The sequence below is a fragment of the Procambarus clarkii genome, chromosome 94 (assembly GCF_040958095.1).
Source record: "Procambarus clarkii isolate CNS0578487 chromosome 94, FALCON_Pclarkii_2.0, whole genome shotgun sequence".
Classification (NCBI taxonomy): Eukaryota; Metazoa; Arthropoda; class Malacostraca; order Decapoda; family Cambaridae; genus Procambarus; species Procambarus clarkii.
The window spans coordinates 5566220-5586161 of NC_091243.1; the positions used below are offsets into that span (position 1 = coordinate 5566220).

At 45.4% G+C, this 19942-nt stretch overlaps 1 protein-coding gene across 1 annotated transcript in view; it reads right to left on the reverse strand.

Annotated features, from left to right (window-relative positions):
• LOC123747287 (clavesin-1) overlaps positions 1-19474 on the reverse strand; it is a 58706-nt gene extending 39232 nt beyond the window's left edge. Inside the window, exon 1 of the mRNA XM_069319777.1 lies at positions 19285-19474. The gene's annotated coding sequence lies outside the window, so the exon portion shown is untranslated. The remainder of the gene's footprint in view (positions 1-19284) is intronic.
• Positions 19475-19942: the final 468 nt, after the last annotated feature.

The following is a 19942-nucleotide window of genomic DNA, read 5'->3' on the forward strand; positions in this document are numbered from 1 at the left end:
GGGGGGGGGAAGTGAACGGCAGTAACAGTTCAGGATAACTCTCTACTGCTTCATTGAAATTTCCTGGCAGTCAACGCTTCACCGACAACCCGTCTGCCAGCCAGCCAACCACACAGCCAGCCGACCACACAGCCAGCCGACCATCCTGCCAGCCGACCAGTCTGCCACCCTGTCAGCCAGTCTATCACCCGGCCGTCCACTTAGCCAGTCTGATATCGGATAAATTAGGATTTCGAACACTAGTGGTGATTACGGATCCTGTAGCCTAGTCTTCCCCGGTATTTCTTGGGATTACATTACGATAATCCTGGGGATTACCGTAGTCTGACTTCCAGTACTAGAGGAAGGGTAGGGAAAGGGTGGGGGGGAGGGGAGGGAGAACAGTTGCAAGGGTCGAGAAGTTATAAAGATTCCTGACAAGAAAGATGTCTTATTCTCTCTCGGATTCTTAAATTTGATATCCCGGTGACTGCCAGGGGTTTGCTCGAAGTACCAGCTACTCTTGCAGTTACCCCTGGCCGTCACATCCTAGGGGGCGCCACGTGCTAGGGGGCGTCACGTGATAGGGGGCGTCACGTACTAGGGGGCGCCATGTTGTGTGTTTGTGTTCTCCATATTGTTACAAAAATGTATTATTTTTCAATGTTAAAAATAATTTATTCAAATTAAGGAAAATATGAAAGCATGAATGTATGTGCACTGTTTTCGTTAGCTTGTATATTGAAATAAACTATTTAATCCTACATTTGTTGTTTTCCTTGTGAACATTGTTAAAAATTATCCTTGTGCCGAAGCTTATCTTGGCCGGGGCGCCCAGACTGTTCTTACCGGGGGGTGAGTGGCCTTCCCCAGTGTTCCTCACTCCTCGTCCCCGCTCCTCCACCACTGTCTCCCTCACTCCTCGCCTCCGCTCCTCCACCACTGTCTCCCACACTCCTCACCCCAGCTCCACCACAGTCTCTCTCATTCCTCGCCTCCGCTCCTCCACCACTGTGCGCCAGCAGGTGTGTGTGAGTGTGTGTACACAAAGACCCTTACCGTCCTCCTCCACCTCCCAGCAGACGACGACCTCGACTCCTCCCGCCCCGTCGTCGCCTGCTGGAGGCTGTAAGCCCGCGGCGCTCCTCCCGTCTCCTCCTCAGTAACAACCTAACCCGCAGAAGGCCGGGGCGTCCTTGCCAGACGGTTCCTCTGTTTATCCTCACACAAACATTCATATTTGTCTAACCTTCGTTGGGATCACTCGGTGAACACACGTCTGCCTCCTTCGCCAGTCATAATCGTTGATCACAGGTTCGATTCTCCGGCAGGATAGAAATGATTGGGTACCTTTCCAATCGCCTAGTGCCTCTGTTCACCTAGCAGTAAATAGGTACCCCGGGAGTTGGGCAACTATTGTTTGGTTGTATCCTGGGGGATTGTCAGTAGTTCGACCGTGTAGAAATCTAGATACAAGCCTATATATACAGGCTTCCTGTCCCCGACAAGAATGAATTATTATTAACTTGTTTACAAACTGTGTTGATCTACTGTTTCCTTCGACACAGTCGTGTGTGGATCTTACGATAGTCTCTCCCAGTACCGTGAGCCTTTTAAGTCACAGTACATAATGTTACAGTATTTTGCACTGTCGACTACAATCTTTTACACTGTCGACTACAATCTTTTACACTGTCGACTACAATCTTTTACACTGTCGACTACAATCTTTTACACTGTCGACTACAATCTTTTACACTGTCGACTACAATCTTTTACACTGTCGACTACAATTGTTTACACTGTCGACTACAATTGTTTACACTGTCGACTACAATCTTTTACACTGTCGACTACAATCTTTTACACTGCCGACTACAATCGTTTACACTGCCGACTACAATCGTTTACACTGTCGACTACAATCGTTTACACTGTCGACTACAATTGTTTACACTGTCGACTACAATTGTTTACACTGTCGACTACAATTGTTTACACTGTCGACTACAACTTCTTACACTGTCGACTACAATCTTTTTACACCGTCGACTACAAATTTGATTGAAATAATGACAATAAATTTTCTAAGCATGAACACCCCTTAGAAAAATCAATACTCTGAGTTCTTCATCACTCTATATTTTTCAAAATGTGTACGAATGGCCTTTATGAATGTCAACTTGAGCATCTTTCTAACAAGAAAGATCTAACGTAAGAAGCTGCTGTATAACTTATAGAACCAGACTGAAGTGACAGGCGGAGTATTGAATTGGGTAAACAACTGCTTTACAAGTATCTTCTTGAGGTTATCTTGAGATGATTTCGGGGCTTTAGTGTCCCCCGCGGCCCGGTCCTCGACCAGGCCTCCATCCCCAGGAAGCAGCCCGTGACAGCTGACTAACACCCAGGTACCTATTTTACTGCTAGGTAACAGGGGCATAGGGTGAAAGAAACTCTGCCCATTGTTTCTCGCCGGCGCCCGGGATCGAACCCGGGACCACAGGATCACAAGTCCAGCGTGCTGTCCGCTCGGCCGACCGGCTCCCATAGGCGTAAGTAGGCGTAATGTGTTGACCAGACCACACACTAGAAATTGAAGGGACGACGACGTTTCGGTCCGTCCTGAACCATTCTCAAGTCAATTACTTCAGCCACGTTATTGTGACTCATCGCCTGCATAGGCGTAATGTCATTTGCAGACTCTCACAAGGTTCAGGTAAGGGATTCATGCTATTTGTGATGTATACAAATTGCACAGCTGAGAAACTAGATTGATATTGCAGGCGACGAGTCACAATAACGTGGCTGAAGTATGTTGACCAGACCACACACTAGAAGGTGAAGGGACGACGACGTTTCGGTCCATCCTGGACCATTCTCAAGTCGATTGTGACGTCAAACGTCGTCAGAAACGTTTGAGAAACGTCGTTGTCCCTTCATTTTCTAGTGTGTGAATTGGTCATCAAAAGACTGATATTGAGTGAGTGGTTGCTGATGTTGCCAAGTTTATGAGGAGTATGAAGGCCATCGGGGACATGTGGCTACTTAACTTCAATACATATAAATGCAGTGTCACGATGATGTAGACAGGAGTAACGAGGCCAAATGACTTTACAGTCTCCGTGGTGTAGTGGTAAGACACTCGCCTGGCGTTCCGCGAGCGCTATGTCATGGGTTCGTATCCTGGCCGGGGAGGATTTACTGGGCGCAATTCCTTAACTGTAGCCTCTGTTTAACGCAACAGTAAAATGTGTACTTGGATGAAAAAACGATTCTTCGCGGCAGGGGATCGTATTCCAGGGACCATAGGATTAAGGACTTGCCCGAAACGCTACGCGTACTAGTGGCTGTACAAGAATGTAACAACTCTTGTATATATCTCAAAAAAAAAAAAAAAAAAAAAAAAAATAACAAGTAACGCAAGGATAAAGGCTCTTAGAACAGACGTGACGTGGAAGGTACAGTATCTCAGTGGGCACACGTAACAACAGCTCCAGCAGCTGGCGGCATGCTGACCAACACCACCACATCCTCCAGGAACCCGACCAGGATGCGTACAAGACGCTAGAAGCCCCACAAGATCGATCAGAATTAAGAGACCTGGGGCCAGATTCACGAAGCAGTTACGCAAGTACTTACGAACGTTTTCATATTTCCTTAATCTTTGGCGGCTTTGTTTACAATTATTAAACAGTTAATGAGCTCCGAAGCACCAGGAGGCTGTTTATAACAGTAACAACAGTTGATTGGGAAGTTTTCATGCTTGTAAACTGTTTAATAAATGTAACCAAAGCCGTCAAATATTGAGGAAAGATGTACACGTTCGTAAGTACTTGCGTAACTGCTTCGTGAATCTGGCGGCTGAGCTACAGAGACAGATTGAGGCGGGTGCTATCTAACGACACTGGAAGAAAGCGGTAATAGAGGGCACATGATCTGGTCATAGTAGATACTCCAGGGTATTGATTCAATAGGCAAAAGATTTAGAGTAGTAAAGTAAGGAGATATGGACGGAGGAGAGGCGCTCTGGGGTGAGTGCCAGAGTGTGAGGGAAGAGTGCCAGAGTGTGAGGGAAGAGTGCCAGAGTGTGAGGGAAGAGTGCCAGAGTGTGAGGGAACACCTCAACAGTGTTAGGGCTGTGAGCAAGTGGAACAAACTAGAAAGGTAACTGTTAAGAGGCGACCTCCAGCCTTAGTTACATAAGTAAATACAACGAGAAACAAAGGAATCTGGAGTCGTTGCGTTAGACGACCGACAGTTGGAAAGGTAAATACTAGTTGTTAAAGGTAACACACACACACACACACACACACACACACACACACACACACACACACACACACACACACACACACACACACACACACACACACACACACACTCACACTCACACTCACACTCACGTACATACGCACGTGCACGCACATGTGTTAAAATTCAGCCAGTTGATCGAAAGTTACGAGGCGGGCCCCGGAGCTGCATCTCGACTCCCACAAAACAACTAGGTGGCGTGTGTTTGCCACGAGTGCAAACACACGCACTCGTGGCTTGAATGGTCCGGAGTCTGGCATCGCTCTGAACCCCTTAAACCAGCAAAAATAAAAAATTCTCACTCTACCCCCAAGACAAGCGGAGGTGTGGGTTGTGCTCTCTGAGGATAAGGTATTTCCGGTTAACTTGAAAACTGTCTGTCCCCCCCAGCCATTCCTTCCCTCCCATCCCCATAGTTCCCCTCCCACCCCCCTCTTTCCTCTCCTCCCCTCCTCTCCTTCCCCTTCTCCACCAACCAACCAACTACCTCACAAACCAGTCTGGTGTCCGCTACATGATCACCGCCGATCATTACCTCCTCGGCCGTGTTCCTCCAGCAGTAGTACTGGGACTGGTTGTAATCCGGCTGGCGGGTCGTGCTCTAAGGAATACTAATAGGATAAGGCTCAAGATAGGCTGTGGGAGGGAGGAGCCTCAGGAGTCACACATATTCGTCTCCTTTACTCTTCTATGTAAACAACTCAATAATAATAATAATAATAATAAATTATCATGCAGCTGGATGATTGTGTCGCTTAAGTGAGTATTGTTGCGCTCAATTAGCACTGATTGTTTTAGATAATTAACCATAAAAAAGTTACATCTTTGTTGCATTGTGCGATAAGCTGGAAGCCCACATATTCTTGTACCTTCGTGGTACTGAGCTCATCTATACAACAAGTCCGTTATATCATACTTATATAGCTTCTAACAGTCCGCAATGAACAAACTCAGAATACATGAGGCATCGCTCAGCTGCCGCTTAACAGCCTCGTGTCCACTGTCAGTGGTCCTGCATCACAGCTCTTTTTGTGCCTGATAAAATGCTCCAAATTCCAAGTATTAGGAATATGTTTTAACCATGTATGAAATAAAATAAAAAGGTTTTGTTGTTAACACCCACGTCGGGCTCGAGAACATAAGTCACTGCAAACAAAAGTTATTTTTCATACAAAATCACTGGATTCAAATGTATTATGAAAACTATGTTTTTGTAATATGGACAACCAGACAGATAAATATACAGGCAGGCAGCCCGAAAGGGGAAGGACATGGGAGGATGATTATAAGGAGAGAGGTGGTCATTTAACCTTCAGAAAAACCCAAGAGAGAGAGAGAGAGAGAGAGAGAGAGAGAGAGAGAGAGAGAGAGAGAGAGAGAGAGAGAGAGAGAGAGAGAGAGAGAGAGAGAGAGAGAGAGAGAGAGAGAGATACAGAGAGAGAGAGATACAGAGAGAGAGAGATACAGAGAGAGAGAGATACAGAGAGAGAGAGAGAGAGACCGAGAGAGAGAGAGAGAGAGAGAGAGAGAGAGAGAGAGAGAGAGAGAGAGAGAGAGAGAGAGAGAGAGAGAGAGAGAGAGAGAGAGAGAGAGAGAGGAACAGTGGAGCTCTGAGGTAGTGTTAGACGCCCCCATCTAGCACAGTATACCCTTCTCTCTCCCTCCCTGGCGCCCGCCCAGCAGGCCTCCTAACCTTATGGCGAGGCTGGCCCGCTCATACCAAGGAATAACATACCATAAGCTCGAATAAGCGTTCTGTATTCCCTGAAAGAGTATGACGATGGAGGTTATTAGAACAGGCGGGGAAGGAGGGGGTGGTGGTGGGGAGTTGTATAGTGGAGATGATGCAAGACGGTGGTGATTGATGGAGGTGATGGTGGTGGTGGCGGTGAAGGGATGGAAGGAGAGAGAGAGAAGGCGACAGTGAAGGTCGCGCCCCTCGCCTCCAGCACTTGCCAACCCATACAGTTGGAGGTCACACCCTCCCTCCAGCACAACACCTCTCTATGGCTCTCACATAATGTATTTTAGTTTATTGTATACACACACACATCCATAAATGGTTGTATCCATAACTGGATATTAGTAGGTGAGTACACACACACACATACACATATGTGTGCGTTTTCAGTTACACATATGTGAGTGTTTTCAGTTACACATATGTGTTTGACACACATGGGTGAGTGGACAGCGCTCGGGATTCATAGTCTTAAGGGTTCGTGTTCGATCCCCGGCGGTGGAGGAAACAAATGGGCAGAGTTTCTTTCACCCTGATAACGCTGTTCACCTAGCAGTAAATAGGTACCTGGGAGTTAGACAGCTGCTACGGGCTGCTTCCTGGGGGTGTGTCCCGCCTCTGGTCCAACCTCTCAATTGTCAATCAACTGGTATACAGATTCCTGAGCCTACTGGGTTCTATCATATCTACATTTGAAACTGTGTATGGAGTCAGCCTCCACCACATCACTACTGTTAACTACTCTGACTCTGAGAAAAATTCTTCTAATGTCTCTGTGGCTCATCTGGGTACTAGGTTTCCACCTGTGTCCCCTTGTTCGTGTTCCACCCGTGCTAAATAGTTTGTCTTTGTCCACCTTGTCAATTACCCTGAGAATCTTGTAAGTCGTTATTAGAACATAAGAATAAAGGTAACTGCCGAAGACCTATTGGCCCACACGAGGTAGCTCCTATTTATAACCACCCAATCCCACTCATATACATGTCCAACCCGCTCTTGAAACAATCGAGGGACCCCCACCTCCACCACGTTACGCGGTAATTGGTTCCACAAATCAATAACCCTGTTACTGAACCAGTGTTTACCCAAGTCTTTCCTAAATCTACACTTATCCAATGCATACTAATTGTGTCGTGTTATGTCTTTTGTTGATACTTTTAATACCCTAGTCTCCCCTTACCATGTATTAATGTCTCCCCTTACTCTTCTCTCTTCCAGGGACGTAAGGCTTAGCTCCCTTAGCCTTTCCTCGTAGCTCATACCTCTCAGTTCTGGTACAAGGCTGGTGGCATACTTCTGAATCTTTTCTGTGTGTATGTGTGTGTATGTGTGTGTGTGTGTGTGTGTGTGTGTGTGTGTGTGTGTGTGTGTGTGTGTGTGTGTGTGTGTGTTTGTGTGTGTGTGTGTGTGTTTGTGTGTGTGTGTGTGTGTGTGTGTGTGTGTGTGTGTGTGTATGTGTGTGTGTGTGTGTGTGTGTGTGTGTGTGTGTGTGTGTTTGTGTGTGTGTGTGTGTGTTTGTGTGTGTGTGTGTGTGTGTGTGTGTGTGTGTGTGTGTGTGTGTGTGTGTGTGTGTGTGTGTGTGTGTGTGTGTGTGTGTGTGTGTGTGTGTGTGTGTGTGTGTGTGTTTGTGTGTGTGTGTGTGTGTGTGTGTGTGTGTGTGTGTGTGTGTGTGTGTGTGTGTGTGTGTGTGTGTATGTGTGTGTGTGTGTGTGTGTGTGTGTGTGTGTGTGTGTGTGTGTGTGTTTGTGTGTGTGTGTGTGTGTGTGTGTGTGTGTGTGTTCGAGAAAAATATATATATGTTCTTAAATATATATAGTAGACATAATAGGGGAAAATAGATAGGTTAGAAAGGTGGAGTCCAAGAGCTACTAGCATGATTCTGTAGGCAGAATAGTAAATCCACACACACAAATGAATTGATGGATGGATAGGTGTATAAAAGGATGGATGTATAGAGAGAGATGGATTAACAGATCCAGATGGATTTGCTCAGGTAAGTCAGAAGAGGGGGGGAAGGTTGATGAACAAATGGATACAAAGATGGATGGATAAGTGGTATAGACAAATAGATGGATGAATGGATAAAGCAATGGATAGCTGTAACATTTCATCCGCCTAGTGCGTCGAACACCCGTCCCCTGACGTGTAAGACGTACTATGGGCTAGCCTTAAAAGCGAAGGTTCCTAGCTGACTGCTATCCAGATGGGAATTGCCTATCCCCCGTAGCTACCACTCAAGTACTGAAGGACTTGAGTGGTAGTTGCCCTGGGAACCTCCCTTGACACTTCATCCACTCTAGTCTACCAAAGCTTCAGAATCTTCATTGATGTTTCGTCCTCTGAATGGGCAGCTTTCATAGTAAATTTGGGTGAAGGTGTAAACACTAGGGTGATGGTGGTAGTGGTGGTGGTGGTAGTGGGGGTGGTGGGGGGTTGGTTGGAGGTGGGAGTGGATGCCAGTGGGGCAGTGGGGCAGTGGGGTGGAGTGAAAGGTGTGTGTGTTGTAGCAGGGAGTTGCGAGGCTTTATTTGTAGATGAGAGAGTGACGAGGTGTATGGAGTGATGTCATGTGGGGTGAGATATGTGGGTGAGATATGTGGGAGGGATATGTGGGGTGAGATATGTGGGTGAGATATGTGGGAGGGATATGTGGGAGGGATATGTGGGGAGGGATATGAGGGAGGGATATGTGGGAGGGATATGTGGGAGGGATATGTGGGAGGGATATGTGGGGAGGGATATGAGGGAGGGATATGTGGGAGGGATATGTGGGAGGGAGGGGTATGGGTAGGTGGGTGGGGAGGAAGGGGCGATTAGTGCAGGTGGTAGGTGTTGGATTACTTGTATGTTTGGTCTGGGAACTGACTGCATTTGTCTGAATTTCTGATGGGTTTTGATGTATGCTGGTATTAGCTTGTTCCTGTATTGCGTCACTGGTGTGTGTGGCTGGTGCCCTTACATGCTGGCGTGACCGGTTTCTGCCTCTTCCTCTGCCTCTATTCCTCCTCACTCCCTTCCTCCCTCCCCGGCCACTCATTCTCCCCCCTCTTCCCATTCTAAGCGCCATCTCCCTTCGTTTCCGTATCTTCATCATTATTTCCTCTTTTCTCCCTCCTTCGGCCTCTCTCACGAATCAGTGTCAGTTTTGGCGGTAATTATGTTATAAATACCAGCCTCGAGTACTTCTCTTGTGTCCGGCGGTGCAGTACGTGACCCGAGAGAGAGAGAGAGAGAGAAATGTCAGAGGAAAGTGCCAAGCTATTACGACTATATAGCACTTGGAAAGGGTCAGGATAAGGATTAGGGATGGGACGGGGGAGGGAGGGGGGAGGAATAGTGCCCAATCACTTGGACGGTCGGGATTTGAACGCCGACCTGCATGAAACGAGACCGTTGCTGTACCGTCCAGCCCGAGCGTGTACACCGTCAACAGGTCGCCCTCCGGGCTCACGGAGACGCATCAGCACATTCAGGAATGCTCCGGTAGAACATCCCGCCGAAGCACGTACTGGTTACCAGTGGTGTTCCCTCAGAGAGGTCCTGTGTGGGCCACGCCGGTGGTGTTCTCTCAGGCAGGTCCACCGTGGTGCCATACTACTAACTACCTGGGCCCACATAGTGCCATACTACTAACTACCTGGGCCCACATAGTGCCATACTACTAACTACCTGGGCCCACATAGTGCCATACTACTAACTACCTGGGCCCACGTGGTGCCATTCTCAGGATTCAGGTTTTGCACGTTCGCCTCTGTGAGTCTATTAAGTTCAGTCTCTCATCATAACTCTGCCGTTCTTATCTGCCTTCTAAATCAAAACAAAACTAAATATGTCCACCTTACATAAAATATTGAAATATTTTTCTATACTAATTGATACATGAATACAAAGTTAGTAAACTTATACAATGATCCTAACACCTATTATGTAAGCAACTGAGTCGAGGTGAGAAAATGATTCGACTGGAGTTTCAGTTTGACTGATCACCCCCTCCACGATGTTATGGTCTGGTGTTGCAACCCGTTCTCGCACTTTCTTACAGTCAATATTGACTTATTTAATACGTGCATATATGACATATTAAACATACTAGTTTACCTTGAAAACCTTCATAGAAAACACCGACTTTACCTAACCTTCTTAGTATGTTAAGATAAGCATCTTATTGCTTCGTAATTACAATTATTACTTAACCTATACCTATAATAGGTTAAGTAATAATTGTAATTACGAAGCATTATTACTTAACCTATACCTATAATAGGTTAAGTAATAATTGTAATTACGAAGCAATAAGATGCTTATCTTAACATACTAAGAAGGTTAGGTAAGGTCGGTGTTTTCTATGAAGCTTTTCAAGGTAAACTAGTATGTTTAGTATGTCACATATGCACGTATTTAATAAGTCAATATTGACTATACGAAAGTGCGAGAACGGGTTGGGTGTTTGGATGGCGGCGGGTGGATTTCAGGAGCCGCTGAGGGACGTGTGGATTTCAGGAGCCGCTGAGGGACGGGTGGTTCTCCGGGTAAAAATAACCAAAGACTGCAGAAAAGGAAAGTTGCCTTAAGGGCGATCCAGTCCGGCAGGTCTTATCCAAACGTGGCAGATCCGGTGTTTCCAGTGTGGTGACGTACTTCCTGCGTGCTGAGGGCAGCGGCGCCACAGTCTACCACAGCATTGGTCCACACGGCTGCTGAACCAGTTTATCTAAAGGCATCAATGGTGGCTGGGTGAGCACCAGAATTCATAAAGCAGTTACGCAAGCACTTACGAACCTGTACAACTTTTCTCAATCTTTGGCGGCTTTGTTTACAATTATTAAACAGTTAATGAGCTCCGAAGCACCAGGAGACTATTTATAACAATAACAACAGTTGTTTGGGAAGTTTTCATGTTTGTAAACTGTTTAATAAATGTAACCAAAGCCGTCAAAGATTGAGGAAAGATTTACACGTTCGTAAGTACTTGCGTAACTGCTTCGTGAATCAGGATCCTGAGGTGTGTGAAAATAATTTTATTTTTGTGTTGGTAGGAATGAATTCTTCAGTATAAAGTACTTCGAAACTATTTTCAGTGTAAAAACAGACATTTCTTACATAAAGGAGTTAAATATATTGACTGTGTTAAGGCAGAGACGGCTCGGAGAGCGGGGTCAAATGTTTTTAATAAAAATCTTCTTTGTAGTAGGAAATGTATATGTTTATCTCTCAGAATGTTCGGTAATACGTTTATTGCTTGTGATGTGTGTCTATGTATGTATTAACACGATGTACTGAACGGGGTGAGAATAGCTTGAGCTACCTCATCCCTTTGTGTGTATTTTACCTCAATAAACTTATTTCAATTTCAATTCTTTGTAGTCTTATAAGAAACGTTCTTTGGACAGGCATCTTATAAAATGGATATATCCATGGTACGAATAAAGTGAGTCATCTATCTATATATTTATGTGTGTGTGTGTAAATATAAGTCAGAGAAAGTCATAGGAGCGAGCAGTGCGAGACAGTAGCATACCTCCTGTGAGTCCTGAACACTTCCTGTGTAGTGAAGGATCAGTAGAGGAAAGGGGAAGGGAACTATCAAGGGAAACCGCCAAGCCATTACGGCATTATAGCACTAGGAAAGAGGTCAAAATAAGGGTTTGGGATGGGACGGGGGAAAAGGAATGGAGTCAAAACCGCTTGGACGGTCGGAGATTGAACCCTGACCTTGCATGAAGCGAGACCGCCGCTCTACCGTCCGCCCCAAGTGATTAGTGAGTGCTTCGCTCAAGGTTGTTGTTGATTTCTGGGCGACGAGGCTCGAGGGATGGGTTGGGCCCCGGCGTACCCTTGAAGGGTTAATTGCGAAGCCTAATGGCGAAATTACTTACGCATATGGTCGTAAACTAATGTGCCACACGGCCAATAAACACACGGATGGGCAGATGATTGGGGAGTGCCGGGAGTCCCTCAGGGTGACCAGCACCGACCTCGCCCCACACAAAATAACATAGTAACAAAATAGCAAAATGTCCATAGTAAAAAATAGTAACAAAATAACAGTTCAAAATAGTAACAGGAATCGATAAAATTGATAGGGAAGAATTCCTGAGACCCGGAACTTCAAGAACAAGAGGTCATAGATTTAAACTAACGAAACAAAGCTGCCGGAGAAATATACGAAAACTCACTTTTGTAAACAGAGTGGTAGACGGTTGGAACAAGTTAGGTGAGAAGGTGGTGGAGGCCAAAACCGTCAGTAATTTCAAAGCGTTATATGACAAAGAGTACTGGGAAGACGGACCACCACGAGCGTAGCTCTCATCCTGTAACTACACTTAGGTAATTACACTTAGGTAATTACACACACACACACACAACACTGGGTACCAAGAGCAAAAAACTCGGACCCTTCGTTCAGGGTTACTGTCCCTTCTCTCTCCCCTTGCCACTCTTCCCTAACTAGACACGTACGAACCTACGCAACCCACCTAACCTACCGAAGCCTATGCATAGAATTCCTTAATAATACTGGGCTTTAATTGAAGTTGATACATTGCCATTTTAACAGATTGGTCTAAGCGGTCAACAATAAAGCGTATTAAGGAAAGGTTGGTAAAGTAGGCCGCGAGGTGGACATGCTCGGCGCCTTCCACCTTCCCCGCGGGCAACTGTTATTCAAGGAGAGACTCAGAGACGCGGGGCAGCTTCACGGACCACAGTTGTGGACAAGGACGCTCAGGTAATGCGGAAGTGAAGGCAGGGAAAAGGAATATATACAAATCTTAGATAATATCTTGTGATTTTATGAAACTGTAAATTCGTGTTTACACTGGCATGTGGGGTAGGCAGCCGCATTCGTGTTTACACAAGTATGCGGGGTAGGCAGCCACATTCATGTTTACACAAGCATGTAGGGTAGGCAGCCACATTCGTGTCTACACAAGCATGTGGGGTAGGCAGCCACATTCATGTTTACACAAGCATGTAGGGTAGGCAGCCACATTCGTGTTTACACAAGCATGTGGGGTAGGCAGCCGCATTCGTGTTTACACAAGCATGTGGGGTAGGCAGCCACATTCGTGTTTACACAAGCATGTGGGGTAGGCAGCCACATTCGTGTTTACACAAGCATGTGAGGTAGGCAGCCACATTCATGTTTACACAAGCATGTGGGGTAGGCAGCCACATTCATGTTTACACAAGCATTAACTACCTTAAATATACTGACAAGAAAACCATATTAATGTTCATATTTTATCCTTACTTCCCCCTTACAATGCAATTGATGATAAACTTATGCTGCTGCGCTTTTGTTTATATGTATGAGCACTGTGTGACGTGTGTGAGGGCAGTGTGACGCGTATGTGTGAGCAGTGTGACGCAGGACTCCATAGAGCAAAACAGAGCGGATCTAGAGTGGCTGACAGCCATGGCCGGCGTCAGCCTCGGGAACTGTCGGTAATATTTGTCCATTGTTCTCAAAACATACAGTTAACTCCCTCGGCATACAGCTGACTTACAGCTCCTGTGGACCATTACTGTCTGTCACTGAAGCATGAGGTTGTAACTCCTGCCTGACCTTAGAGAAGGTCTTGTGAGCAATGGCAGTTATGTGACAAGGAAGTTAGTGGGAGGGAGGGGGAGAGAGAGAGAGAGAGAGAGAGAGAGAGAGAGAGAGAGAGAGAGAGAGAGAGAGAGAGAGAGAGAGAGAGAGAGAGAGAGAGAGGGAGAGAGAGAGAGAGAGAGAGAGAGAGAGAGAGAGAGACAGACAGACAGACAGAAAGACAGACAGACAGACTGACAGACTGACAGACAGACAGAGACAGACAGGGATGGGATATGAAGACAGACGAGGGATGGGATATGAAGAGCGGCTGAAGGAACTGAATCTTACGACACTAGAGAAAAGAAGGGAGAGAGGAGATATGATAGGGACATATAAAATACTCAGGGGAATTGACAAAGTGGAAATAGATCAATTGTTCACACGTAATAATAACAGAACGAGGGGACATGGGTGGAAACTGGAAACTCAGATGAGTCACAGAGATGTTAGGAAGTTTTCTTTTAGCGTGAGAGTAGTAGAAAAATGGAATGCACTTGGGGAACAGGTTGTGGAAGCAAATACTATTCATACTTTTAAAACTAGGTATGATAGGGAAATGGGACAGGAGTCATTGCTGTAAACAACCGATAGCTAGAAAGGCGGGATCCAAGAGTCAATGCTCGATCCTGCAAGCACATATAGGTGAGTACATATAGGTGAGACAGAGACAGATCTTGGGAGAAAGAGGGTAGGGAGAGACGGAGAATATGGGAGACAGATAATCGAAGAACTTTCTCTAAATTGAAAGGTTATCTGTTACGAAAACAAAACAACTTTAAGCTTCGAAGCTTAAGCTTTAAGCTTCTGGATAGATGAGATCAGAACATTACACCAGAAGGCTCTCTTCTTCCTCTCCAGCCCCCGCCCCGCGACATGTCTCACGGATATGGAACACGTGCCACGCTTTACGGAAGCAGGGAGTCGTCACTCACACAGTGACACAGATGCTCATCCTCACTTTGGATACATTGAATAAATCTTAATACTAATGGCTGGGAGAGGAAGCTGCCCAGCAAGTCATCAAGCATCACACAGAAGGAAGACAACACCTCCTCCAAGACACCACCACACCTCCTCCAAGCAGTACTGAGGGCACCAGCTCCCTCGATGGTTGAGCGCTGTATTGAGTTACGTTTAGTGTAAAACACGGAGCTGGCTGTATCTTCGAGGACTGGCTGGTGTTTACTTCAATATCATCGCAGGTGCCTCTACAATGTTCTATGACGCTTGTTGAAGAAACTCGTTCCGAATCATCCTGCACTCCAAACAGCTCTTCTTGTTTGAGTTTATCAAATTTATTCATTATCTAAAAGTTTAAATTTGATATAACGATGGCCAGTGTTGGACGGAGGGACAGCAGCCAGGTTCAGCAGCTGAGCTCAGGAGACCGGGAGTTATAATGTTCACTAATAGTTCAACCCGTCCTCTTAAAATTACGTCGCTTTTCGCGGTAATTTGGGCACATGAGCAAGTCATGGGCAAGTTGAGCACATCTGCCCGAAACGCTTTGCGTAATAGTGGCTTTAGGCATTGTATGTACTAGCTCCATCTATAAATCGATCAAATTATGTAAAATCACTTGTATGTATGTACCTTACCTGAATAAACATTTTATTTTTATTTTATTTTATTAAGTGTTGCTGCTTGGTGTACCGGGTGTACACCAAGCAGCAACATGTACTTGGTGTACATCATACCTGTAGGAAAGTGTGTGAACTAGATAGAATTGATCTACTTGCCAAAACACAAACTTTAAGACCATAAGTAAATTGGTGTCTGCTTGAGGAAGAGGCAGCATCGTACGTGGTCTTCTCATTTATCAAGAGGTCGAAGGTAAGACGAACTGTCATTTTTTTGCTGAAGTTTTACTTTCGTACACAGCCCATTGTCACGATATGGAGGTACCCGTATGAACCGGAGACGTCGTGCACCTCACACTTTCAGTCGACACTGACGCAGCTGACTTCAGGGTGTAAGAACACACGAGCGTACAGCGCTGGAGTCACTCACTCTCAGAATGGTGCTACGAGAGTCATGAAGTGTTCTCCGGACTATGACGGGTCGGCCTCTTCCGTACACAAAATATGAAAGGAGTTATGATTCACCAAAGGTCGTGATATAACAGCAAGACTTGTGTACTGGACTGGTTCATGAATCGCTACACTGTCTTACTGACTACATAACCATTTGTTGGACAGAGTATTTCACTTGTGAACTGATCGTATGTGACACACTCAAGTCCAGTTTACTCCTCTTAATGTTTCCAGAGTCGTGTATCTTGACATTAGTCATGACGCAGCCCTGATGGCCCCGGTCTATCCACTTATGAACGTCATAAGTGGAGGCTAGAGGGCAACATCAGCAGCACACAGGAAAATACTGCACACATTCATAACATAAAATCATCAATGTACATAAATGGCAAAGATTATACTAAGGTTTTCTCTGACAGTATTCCGCATGAGCTGCACTTACCATACGAAACCTACATGCAGCTACAGTGGCTACACTTTATAACACTTTAAGGAAAGTTGTTCCACTAATGCCATATGCTGTCGTCGACACACTTCCTGAAAGATCTATCACAAATTCCTGAAGGTTCTTCACCGACATTTCTGAGTGGTTGAACTTAACACTTTTGAGAGAGAAGAGTTCTCCGTGTCGTATATGGTATCAACAACACGAACCCACAATAATAATGGGTACAAAGTGTCCCTTTAGTTTACACCCCCAGAGGCTTAATTGGCCACAAGTTAATGTTTACTTGTACTTACGAGCAAATCTATATGAATAAAATAAAATGTGTTTGTCTGTCCAAGGTTGTAGGCCAGACAGTTGCGACTAAGCTAACCAAATTTTTCTACATAACACATGGGACTGTCATAGGCCGGGCTGAGATAGTCGCAGTGGCCCCTTTAAGACGGATCAATTCCTATTCGGAATCCCAGCGACTTGTACAAAATTTGGAAATGAGGTTTCATTTTCATAGAGTTTTTTTCTGCAACTTGCTAGCATATTACGGTTCCAGTTATAGTCTACGTGTAAACTGGTAAGTAAATCTTCGTCCTAAATAGAGATTATTCTCAAGTTATAAGTTTATTGAATTTTAAGGTGTTGGTTTAAAATATAAAAAAGTATATATTAACAATGTTTTCTTTGAACAAATTGGTTTTCTGTGAACGGAATTCCCGGGTATATTGAAATAATTTTCGAATTCAATATTTCACATTATCGTCAATAATACACCGTATTAACGTAACCAAACATAATAAAACCTAACATAACCATTGATAGAGAGTAGATAATAACACTAATTATGTAGTCATTCTCAGTCTAATTCCCGTGAGAGTATTTCCTCCCTGTGGACAAGTTACACATGCACGTCAACACAGGAGCTATGATGGTTTGTGATGAGTGATGTATTCAGCTATGCAGGCGATGAGTCACAATAACGTGGCTAAAGTATGTTGACCAGACCACACACTAGTCACAATCGACTTGAAAATGGTCCAGGACGGACCGAAACGTCGTCGTCCCTTCACCTTCTAGTGCGTGGTCTGGTCAACAATGTACTCAGCTACGTGGGATGTGGCGTGATAATTATATATATACTTGATAATTTTCGTGGAAAGTTCTTCTCTAGAAGGTCCGCATGTACTACACACACTATTGGGGAGTGTTGTACATGCTGCTATGGCAGTATGTCCACTCACAGGATGAGTGGCGCTGCCCAATACTGTCACTATGGCGGTGTGTCCACTCACAGGATGAGTGGCGATGCCCAATACTGTCACTATGGCGGTGTGTCCACTCACAGGATGAGTGACGCTGCCGAATACTGTCACTATGGCAGTATGTCCAATCACAGGATGAGTGGCGCTGCCCAATACTGTCACTATGGCGGTGTGTCCACTCACAGGATGAGTGGCGCTGCCCAATACTGTCACTATGGCGGTGTGTCCACTCACAGGATGAGTGGCGCTGCCCAATACTGTCACTATGGCGGTGTGTCCACTCACAGGATGAGTGGCGCTGCCCAATACTGTCACTATAGCAGTATGTCCACTCACAGGATGAGTGGCGCTGCCCAATACTGTCACTATGGCGGTATGTCCACTCAGAGGATGAGTGGCGCTGCCCAATACTGTCACTATAGCGGTATGTCCACTCACAGGATGAGTGGCGCTGCCCAATACTGTCACTATGGCGGTATGTCCACTCACAGGATGAGTGGCGCTGCCCAATACTGTCACTATGGCGGTATGTCCACTCACAGGATGAGTGGCGCTGCCCAATACTGTCACTATGGCGGTGTGTCCACTCACAGGATGAGTGGCGCTGCCCAATACTGTCACTATGGCGGTGTGTCCACTCACAGGATGAGTGGCGCTGCCCAATACTGTCACTATGGCGGTGTGTCCACTCACAGGACGAGTGGCGCTGCCCAATAAACTCGCCCCTCGGGGCAAAATTTAAAATTTAACACCAAGCGACGGGTGGTGCGTAGAAACACTCGGAAGTGATCCAGCTGCTTCTTGGTGCAGGGAAGATGGTGAGGCAGCGACGCGTAAGCTGTCTCATCCTACTTTGTCTGCCAATAACATGTTAGTGGGGGTGAACGACTGATTCACGATTCTGAGGTGAATCACGAACCGCCGTCTTCAGTAATGTGAGGGAAAATGGTGCTTTAGCAGTCTCTGGACTGTAGTAACACAGTAGCAGTCTTGGGCTGGCCGTCGCATGTCCGCAAAATTGGTTACTAATGTAACAGGTGGAAAAATATAAAACACTAAATGATAAAACTAGGCCAGTTTTTACCTAAGTTTAGTCAGTTACCTAACCTCGCCTAGGCCAGTATTTATTGAAGTACAGATTTTGACGTGGTCAACACTTACCTGTAATCATTTAATTTATTTTAATGATAACTTAATAGGTTATAGCCTATGCCTTTACTGTTTATTCTAAAAAATAGTCGTCATATAGTATGAATACCCTTAGCTGAATAATATTTTAGTGTTAATTTTCTATGCTTACCTAGCCAATGACCCTTCAGTTGGATCAACTTTTTATGAAAGCTGCAAAGAAATAGGTTAATAATTAAGGATATATTTATTTACTCTGGCCTTTTTTTACCATATTCAAACATGTAAATAAATCTTTATTACATCACCAGCACTTCAGCCCGAGTTGTTTGGAATAAAGCTTAAAGCCTATCAACTATACGATGGTTATTAAAGCCATGGCAGTAGCTCACTGACCATCTAGTAAGTATACTTTATCCCTCAATATACTCCAAGGTTAAAGTAAACTCAGTGTATACTCATCTATAAATAGGGTACACATTTCAGTGTTTGTCATCATCAAATACACCTTCACTAGCCTCGCAAAGCGGTTCTCTCCTCATCAATATCTGGACCACTGGAGAGTTATATAAGGTCTCCACACGAGTTTAATAGCCAGCCAGTAATTATACTTTATTACTGAACATAATTTAGGGCCAAAATAAACTATCTATATATTGGGTACACCGAGAAGTGAAGTGAATATGAGCTTATTTTGTTGACATACACCAGCTGATATAGAACGAACGTGATTGGTCAGTTGTCCAGCTAGGCCGGCAATGTGAGTGACTAAGTGCTAAAATGAACAATATTACCTTCGCTCTGATTGGCCAATCGAAAAGTCGTAGTGACCTGTCAAGAAGCAGGTGAACCAGAACCAAACACCAAGTAACTCCGCACGCCGCAAGAACACCTTCGGTGAAGCGAGCGTAGAGGCCTTCTGACAGAGATGTTAAGAACCTTGGTAACACAGGCACTTAAGAAGAAATACATGACGCTTCGTGAACCTAAGTCGACAGCTCCCTGGCGCCAGGCGGGCAGGAGGGAGACGTCTGGTGGAGGCGACGACAACTGACGCTCGCCGGGTTACCAGGGAAAGTTGCCAGAGAGAACATTTTACTAACATCTTACTTTCCTTTAGTGAACTTTCCCCTAACCGCTGCCAGGAGTGTTGTTTCCTGTGGGGCAGATGGTGGACGACGCCTCATATAGGCTCAGGATGGAGTTGGGAGGATGGAAGAGGACAGGAGAGGCGGAGGTCCAACGGGAAGGGGCATGAGACGGAGGATATAACTGGAATGCCCTTCGAGAGGAATCACTGAATTTGTGCGCCCCTTGAGGGACTTGAAATAGAGGGGGGGTAGAAATAGCCTAAGCTAGTCTATCCCTTTGAGATGTATTTTTTCTTGTCTCAATAAACATACTTGAACTTGAACTTGAACTCGAGAGGAATCAGTGGATACAGACTCCATC